Source organism: Gouania willdenowi, chromosome 21 (genome assembly GCF_900634775.1).
Source record: "Gouania willdenowi chromosome 21, fGouWil2.1, whole genome shotgun sequence".
Taxonomy (NCBI): Eukaryota; Metazoa; Chordata; class Actinopteri; order Blenniiformes; family Gobiesocidae; genus Gouania; species Gouania willdenowi.
This window is the reverse complement of record NC_041064.1, coordinates 30,450,335-30,460,213: the sequence shown is the minus strand read 5'-3', so window position 1 is coordinate 30,460,213 and position 9,879 is coordinate 30,450,335.

The following is a 9,879-nucleotide window of genomic DNA, read 5'->3' as shown; positions in this document are numbered from 1 at the left end:
AAAACCTAAATTAAAAAAAAAAAAAAAAAAACACATGAAAAAAAAACAAATATTTACAGTGACTTTACAGGATGCCTGCAAAACTGTGGTGTAAAGCTTAAATGACACTCCATTAAAGTCCAAAAGAAATGAAGAACCATCTATTATTCACATTAATACTTCATCTCCATTTACCCTCAAACACAGTATACAGTACATTCAGTATAAGTGAGTCAACATACAACTGCAGAAATATACTAACCTCAAATACCATGTGCATATTAGTAGCTCTGCAGCTATATGTACACTGCATTTTCTATCCCAACAATTACATACGATTGACCAAACATGATTTGACTGTAAAGGAAAACTGCAGAGAAGAAGAACATGTGAACCATGCAGAGCAAGATGTTCAAACTACTTTTAAGATGTGCTCTAGCTAAACTCCCTAAAAGAAAAACCACTTTCTCTTGCAAAAACTGACCAATCTGGAAGGTCATCCAGACTGTTGTCTGTTTAGTTCATATACTTCTTTGTGATCTTTGGAGAAAAAAAAAAAGAATCCCTCTATTCCCTGCTTCCAGGCTTCAGACTCACTTAAACTAATTGCCTTCTGGCTATGACACTGTTCAAGCAACACAGATGTCTGGAATAAAAACAAGTCACCACATTTACTCAGATGTTAATATTCGACTTGACTATTTGCCTATGACTAAAGGTGTGTTATAGAACAACAAAATCTGGACAAACAAAATGCATGGATAGTTTGAAATCTCCAGTTAGAATAGAGATAAACTGTAGCAAGTCTATATTTGTTGTTACTGTCTCTTCTTCATGTCAACATACTAGTTTCATACCACATAGCTTATTTTGACGTGGCTCACAATGGCTAATGACTTCATAATAGCTGAGCAATTTTCTTTTATGGTAGCCTAATTATGTGTTTCGATATTTAATACTGTTATAAGCTCTGAATGAAACAATCGTTAATAGACTTAGCAGCGACACAAAATGTATATGATTTGAATACCTTATCTGCACTGGTTTTCTTTTGGCGACAGTGGTTTTTCCAAGATAACTTGGCAGTTATTTTGAAAATTGTTGCCACAGCTTGAGACCTGTGCTGATTTGAATGCACTAAAAAAAATAGTTATTTTTTGACTGATGATTTGATTTATTTATAAGATGTGTTTTAAGAAATGATTCAGTGCAGTATAAAGGCTCATATCACTTCCTAGCTGAGGGGAGATCCTTGGGTTAAAGCTGCAGTATGTAGAAAGGTGAGATGCGCCACACTCCTGAACAAAAGGTTTACAAGCGATTTATCACATCTGTTATTACTGTCTCTTTCTGCGGAGTCAGTTCCTCCAGGACACAATTGTGCCTTTAAGCTGTTGCTTCTCCATCTTTGTCCTCCTTTTTTCTCTCGCTTTGCCGTGTGACCGCTGTACTAAAAGCCGCTGGAAATTCTGCTATTGCACTTTCCCTATTCTCTGATTGTGAATGTGCTTAGACTTTTAATGAGCAGCTCGAGCAGCCAATAGTAACGCCCAAAAAAGTAGCACACGTGTGTGTAGAAAGATCTCTGATTGGCTGAAGTCCAGCGTCACGCTCCTGGATTTATGAAGCTCATTTGCAGGGCCAGGAGAAGGAGAAGGGATTCACTGTCCACTTAGAACGCTTTGGATTAAGGTGATTATGGATTTTTGACCAAATGACGCCAAAAAAACCTTACATACTGCAGCTTTAATTCCTACTTGAATTAGACATTTCTGTGTTGATCTGTCAAAGAAGGGAAGCCTGTCCTTTCTGTAGAAGCTTTACTCAGGTTTTATGCTTAGAGTTAGGCTATATACTGTATAAAATAATTGGGAATAAGGATACTCTCTATGCAACAAACTTGATTCACGAAAGCGGTGCAAGCGGATCCCACTTATTACAATCTAAACTGTGAGGGATTAAAAGTGAGTGGTGTTGGTTACTTCAAATATGCTCATCGTTTCCACTGGACTTGAAATCCCACACGCCTTCTCACCTTGTCTGGAAACCTAAAACCCGAACTTCACGCTCCTTGGAAATACCACAAACCACACGTTGCATGTTCCTGCGAACACGTGTTTGTCTTTCCTGCTTTTAGCCAACACAAATATTTATTTCCATCTCTGCTTTAGAATGAGAAGACACCCATGACAAGGACAAAGAGATAGAGGCCTAACCTTAGCTCCAGTTGACTTTACTCATCCAATTCCTTATTGCTTCTATTTTCTGACAGCTACTAAAAAAAAAAAAAAAATGTACGGTATTCATATCACGTTTCACCACAATCTCATATGTCACTATATCTTTCTAAACTGTGCATAATCTTAGCTGTAAATTAGTGTTCATCATATAGGAGGCCTTAGGAATTAAGAGGTCTTCCTCAGGTCAAACATGCACCTCGTATACATTTCTGCACAGTTCACTTTAAAGTGGGTCTGCCTCTCATGACACTTATCCTGGCTTTTTTTTTTCTTTTTCTTTTTTTTTAAATAAAGTAATTCTATCTCCTTACTAAATCCCTGACATGCACAGCTAGTAGCAGTCACTAGCACAGTTGAACAAAAAAAAAAAGTTATTTTAAATAATTCTCTCATTCTGTAAATATTGTTATGGTGGCCATCTCCATAACAGCAAAAAAGGACATTTTACATGTCTCAAAAAACCCCAGATTAGTACGATAGAGTAAATCCATAACATAATAGTAATCTGAGCGACAAAAAGATTGTGAGTCATGTTTTATGTAGATTTACAACAAAGACAGTCTTTAAATGTTAAAGTCTTTAAATATTTAAAGGTCTCACCTTCAAAGCCATCTGCTCTACATTGCCAGATAAAGATGGTATTTCCAGACAGAAACTGTCAGAAATCTACCAAAATGTAGCCTACACTGGCCTCTACTTCTGTCTTTAAACCCAACCTAGCAACGCTGCTTCTGTTAATTTTGCTATAGGAAGTCAGCCATATTGTTACTTTTCTCGTCTACATTCAGGTTTGATCCCCACCCCACCCAAAAAAATAATCCATGTCCTTCAACAGAGCTGGGGAAAGACTTTAACACCATCCAAGTTGCTTTGGAGGGCTTCTGACCACTGCAAGGGACTGGCAGCTCCAGGTTGACATGGGACTGCAGCTCAGGTTCTCGGCCACTTCACTCTACCTAGAGACGATATTAAAGATCGTGGCTTGGGGGTCGTCTTCTGATCAAGAGGTTGGGGTTATACAAGGCTATACCTGTCTATGTGTCTAAGAGACACTGAAACCTACGTTGCTCCCAATGGTCGACAAGCGCCTTGCATGGCAGCTCTGGCCCATTGGTGTGTGAATGGTTGAATGACCTGATATTGTGAGACTACCTTGGTTGTTCACTATGTAAGCGTCAGAGCCAACAAAGCTGGAACTGACGGTCCCCTGGGGCAGGTAAAAAGGCTGAGCAGGTGGAAAGTGTGTCATGAGCCAATCAACGTTGGGTGTCGGGGTTTTATTGGCCAGTTATTGGAACAAACTCGTAAGCTCCTTGGCCAAAAAGGGCAGCTAAAAAAGCCTGTGCATCTGGAGGAGGGATCTTACGGAGTAGCGAGCCACTTAAATAACAGTCATGGACTGATTACCCTGAGTGGCCCGGTGAAGGGCATCTGATATTCAAAGACCCGAAACACCATTTGACTGCAGGTTCATCACTGCAGGATGTGTCACAATAGCACCAGAAGATGTTTTTCCTAGAAAAATTTAATTTGATTTCCAGATGTCCCACTTGGATTTCAGAGAGGATACAGGACCATGCTGTTTTTGCTTGTCCCTTTCATCTTTAAGGTTTAAAAAGCACCCAGTTGATATGGATCAAATCAAAGGACCCAGGCTGAGCTCAAAGACCTTCATGACATGCTCCAAGGTCAAGGTATGTGGTCAGTTTCAGGCTTCACTCAGGGCCGCCCCCTGCCTTACATCATCCCATGGGCTTTGCCTTTGAAACAACAAGGCAATTCTCATGATTGGACATGTGATGCAAGCTCAGTCTTGATCACCCTGTAGCTGGCCACCTTTGATTGGGGTGTCTAGTGTTTAAAAAGGCAGATACATCAAATTGTCTGTATGTGTGTGTGTGTGTGTTTTGTTTTTTTTTACCTGCTTTAGAACAATGGATGTAACTAAGCAACTAACTCTGGCATATTTACTTTGAAGCTTTTTGCTGAAATGTTGATCAATGTGCATTGTCCTAATCAAATAGATAAATAATTTTCTGCACTTCTTAACATGTTGGTACTCGGTGTAACCACAGCATTAGGTCCTATTTTCAGTATCTGACTGACAATAATCAATTAAATAAGTCTTCAAACTGATTACATGAATGTTAAGGCTGTATCTTCTGTTCCTCTCTGCAGTCTGTGCTTTCTCCTATTGTCGTTATCATTTCCAGACGTCTTGGCATTAGAGCTGATGGTTCCTGATCTGAGGTTTGCGGTTCAACCAGCCTGTGATACTTTTCTTATCCTCTTTCCCTCTATCGTGTTCCGTTTTCTTCCTGTCCAGTAACCCCAACCAGTCCTACAGATGGCTGTCACCTCTAAGTCTGGTTCTGTTTGAGGTTTCTTCTTGTTAAAAAGGAGATTTTGCTTTCTATCATTGCTGATGCTGCTCATGTGGATGTGTTGGGTTTTTAAATTAAAATGTAAGTTCATATTTTGTGATGAGTGCCTTGAGATGACTTGTATTTCACGCTATATAAATAAAGTTGAATTGAATCTTGATAGGATTTGTCATATCCTTTGGACTTTTTATCTTTTTTGTCAAGTTTTAAAAGTTCTGTGTGTCATGAGAACTAATCTAAATATATCTTCCCTTTCAGTGTTTTCCTTTCTATACTTTTTATCAATACACCTTTAAGGAGACATTATCTACCCTTCCTTCCTCTGTCGACTTCATCTTTATCAGCCCTATCTGTTATTTCCTGTCCGCCTTCTCTCTGAGTAACCCTTTGCTTTATCTTTATTACTCGGGTGCCTACATCACACAGAAACACACAGAAAAAATGCTCATGTTATGCCTTGAAGCTTCCACTTAAAAGGGGGTTATGCTTTTGAGTTCCTTACCAGTGAGTCACTCCTTTCACAAAACAATGATGTCATCCCTGAATGTTGTTGAAAACATATCTAATTCGAGGCATTCACCCGCAGTGCACTACATGATAAAACCGTTGAGTCCTGTTCTGACTGCCTTTAAAATTGCATAGCCCCACATTTCCACCCATTTCCCTTTTTTCTACAGTAATGGCTTTGCTTTGCTCTGTGCAGGGCTGTCTATATTATTTAAGAACAGATGGTCAATTTCACTAGCATATTAGGAGAGACTGAAAAATAATACCTATTTTACTCCATAGCATACTCTCTGCAAGACAAAGTTGAGTGAACATATATTGTAGCTGTCAACCAAGACTTCATGTGACCAGAGAAAGAAGCTTAGCAAGCATGAGTAACTGCCTCATAGATAAAGCCTGTCCCCTGTTTAGAATGAGAAAGTACTCATTTTCTCACCAGAAGCAGGCTTTGCGCTTAGTCCAGACTTCAGTACACATAGCAAGGTGGTATATGGGCCATGCATGAGTTCCTTAACAGCAGCTGTGTTTACATCCCGACTGCCTTCATACAGAAAACAGGCCACAGTCCTGCTACTGTGTCCTCTTTCCCTCCGCCACTTTCATCTCACCCCTATGCTGCATGAGCTATAACAACACTTTGGATTGAAAGGTTTAACCCTCTTGTCATGTTCATTCCTCCCCCTTTACTTTAGTGTTCCCAGTCAAACTTAATCGCTCTGTTTCTCTTACATTAACACAAGAAACACTTTTGAGTCCGTAGTAAGAACTGGAAATATATGCCTGACAAAGTCTGCATCCCACAGACTATTTGTAGCCTCATTAAACGATATACTCCTGCTAGAATCAAAAGACACATGTAGACTTGGAGGTTTACCAGGTCAAATGCTCTGCAGGTGTTCTGAAACATACATATCCTTTCCAGGTTTAATCTGTCCAGCATGACAAAAAGAGTTAGAACATGGACTTGATGTCATCCACATTGGATGTTGCTTACCGTCTTGGCCTTGGTGTGACATCATCCTTATCTCTATCATCCTAGTTCTGACTCCTCTGACTCCACTGTTCAGTCTCCTTGAGGTCTGGATCAAAATCCATTGGTCTTTCTTCAACTTGATGATGATGATGGCTTGGATTTATATAGTGCTTTCTTCGAGAAGACTCAAAGCGTGTTACAGAAACCATTATTTATTCACACCAGTCACTCACACAGTCATATGTACATGGTAAGCTACAATGTAGCCACAGCTGCATTGGCAGGTGGCAGGTAGGACAGGTAGGGCAGACTTACAGAGGCGTGGCTGCCATTTCGCGCCTACAGTGCCCTCTTCATTGTTTTAAGTTCAGGTCCAGAGCCTGACAGAAAACTGACAAGTCAGTTGCCTCTTTATTGTGTTTTGAGTAAAGGAAGCGAAGCGCAAAGCAAACATGAAGCTATATATAGTAGACCTGTGTGAAGATATTGTCACATTGTTTAGTCTGGAAGGTGTGATTCACGTGGGGGGATAAGCACATTAGCGCTGGAAACACGTCTACCCACAAGACATTGTTCAGTCTGAAATGTGTGTGTTTCTAATTTATTGGATTAACATCACAAAGTGGTGATCATCACTTTTATATCTTTAAATATAGTTTGGAGGATATCATAGGTTCTTGAGGCAATCAAATGTACAACACAATAGTTAGAAATTGTAAAACCGTTGGGTGAGGGCCCGGCTCCTCCCAGTCAGGTGATTCACAGTGCATAGTTAGGTCCATCCAGGTGGAGTGGATGGGCACAGCAGGGTGGTACTGTTGGGTAGGGCTGGGGGCGGGTGCCACCGTCTTTCTCTGATCGGTTGTGCTGGGGGGTGGGGGGTGGGGGGTGTCTAAAGGGAAAGGGCCTTTGCTGCAATGGTGGCTCTGGTGTTTGATTGCCTGGTGACTCTTGTGGGTCTGACGGCGATGGCCTGCAATAGTGGCTTTTACGCACACATATGTCTTGGACTTTAGGATTGCTTAAACTGTGGCAATGCTTAGAAATGGCTGTGTGACACAAGTAAGCACAGTCCCTAAGAAACCTGCCATCACAGGACTCAATGACTATCGACCCATTGTCCTGACGTCCGTAGTCATGAAGTCCTTTGAGAGGCTGGTACTGAGCCACCTGAAGGACATCACAGGACCCCTGCTGGACCCCCTACAGTTTGCCTATCGGGCAAACAGGTCTGTCGAGGATGCAGTCAACATGGGACTGAACTACATCCTGCATCACCTCGACTCCCCAGGGACCTACACTAGGATCCTGTTTGTGGATTTCAGCTCTGCGTTCAACACCATCATCCCGGACATCCTTCACCAGAAACTCACCCAGCTCACAGTGCCGGCCTCCACCTGTCAGTGGATCACCAACTTCCTGACTGACAGGAAGCAGCAAGTATGGCTGGGAAGCATCACATCTAGCCCCCGGTCACTCAGCACTGGCGCCCCTCAGGGGTGTGTTCTCTCTCCACTGTTATTCTCCCTCTACACCAATGACTGTACCTCAGGGGATCCCTTTGTGAAACTCCTGAAGTTTGCAGACGACACCACAGTCATCGGTCTCATCGGGGATGGGGACGAGTCTGCCTTCAGACGGGAGGTGGAACAGCTGGCTCTTTGGTGCAGGCAGAACCATCTGGAACTGAACCCGTTCAAGACTGTGGAGATGACAGTGGACATCAGAAGAAATCCCCCCCCTACCATTTTGAATAGAAAAGTGGCTTCCGTGGACTCTTTCAGGTTGCTGGGATCCACAATCTCACAGGACCTGAAGTGGACCTCCCACATAGACACAACCAGGAAAAAGGCACAGCAGAGGATGTACTTCCTGCGTCAGCTGAGGAAGTTCAACCTGCCCCAGGAGCTGCTGATAATGTTCTACACCTCCATCATTCAGTCTGTTCTGTGCACCTCCATCATTGTCTGGTTTGGAACTACAACCAAACTAGACAAACACAGTCTACAAAGGATAATTAGGACTGCAGAAAAGATCATCGGTGTCGATCAGCCCTCCATCCAAGACTTATGCCTGTCCAGGGTCAGGAAACGGGCAGGTAACATCACTGCAGACCCCTCACACCCTGCACACAATCTGCAGACACTACAGATCACTGTACGCCAAAACAACCCGCCATAAAAACAGTTTCTTCCCCCAGGCTGTCATTCTGATCAACACTAAACAGTCATAGAGTGTCAGACCTGTTTCTGTGAAAAAACCCTGGAACTAAACAAAACAACCCTGGATCAATCTGTCACTGAGAATGTTCATGTACATACTATTTAATTTAAATGTTTTGCTTCACTACTCATCAATGCACTACTGCACTATTATCTTATTATTATTATATTTTATTATTATTTTTCTCTCTTTTTTATTATTATATTTTATTATTATTTTTCTCTCTTTTTTATTATTATTATTATTATTATTATTATTATTATTATTATCTTGTTATTTTATTTAGTTTTGCACATTCTAGTCTAACTACTGTTTATATGTATCATTATTTTTTCTAGTTGGTTGTTATTATTTAATGTTTACACTATTAGAGAGAGCACAGTTCACCAAGTCAAATTCCTCATGTGTATAACATACATTACTTGGTCAATAAAGTTGATTCTGATTCTGATTCTGATCCACCCCTTCTGTTCACATATCTTTTCATGTGGTTTGAGTGGTGGGATATTCTTCCCTTAATACTCTCTCCACTTCAGTCACTACAATGGCACAGCAGTCTTTACTCTTAATGCAGCTAACGCTATAACAACGATGCAACCAAAAAATTGGCTATGCACTAGTTCTTCTTTTTGTCATCCTCCCAAACTCTTTAACCCTTGTATTTACGCCCCTCACACTGTAATACTGCCCTTCATTGATTGATTTTCCTCCTCTGCAACTTTTGTAAAAGTGATTTAGTCTGACTGTGAGTGAGTCGCTAGTCCCTTCATGCTATAAGGTCTTTGTAGTTTTGGTATTCACTGACAAAAGTGAAATCTTAATAAAATGAAATATATTTGATTGTATTTGACAAAAATAGTGCCAATATGTCCTGACCTCAATTATCACAGGTTCTCACGTCTTTGTCAGTAACATATTATTATTATTGCCTAGTTGACCATTCACTCAATACTTATTGTAGAGACTAACTTCATAGCTCACTACATGATAATCTATAGTTTACTTTCTCTTTTTTCATGCTTACTTTTCCTTGTTGATCCCTCAAGGAATCATAAAATAAATTTAGCTTTGTACATACCTACTTACCTGTTATCACGTGCAGGCACAACGTTGTCTTCAAAAACCCTGACTGACCACAGTTGGTTACAAATCACAACTCAACTCAACTTTATTTACAATACCTTTAATATTATACAAATGCAACCATTCCATTGTTTTTGATTTCAAATTAAGGCCCAACAAACCAGAACCTTCTTTATTTCCTCCAGCTACAGACCCCACCACACATCAGTGCCTTCAAACATGTGTGGATAATTTCTTGGTTATTAGAAACCAGGAACAGGAAAAGAAAAATAATCGAGGAAGTAAGCAAGATAAAAAAATTAAAGATGAGGGTGCCAAGAAAAAAAAGCAGAGGTAAAAAATGAATTACAGTTACAGTTTATGGCATAACCTTAAAAATAGAGATACAGTGGTATACAAATATAAGGGCATAGTGACAGGTATGACACAATTTTGATAAATGTATTGTTTGTGTGTGTTGAGCATGTTAAGAAGGTATGGTCCACATTAT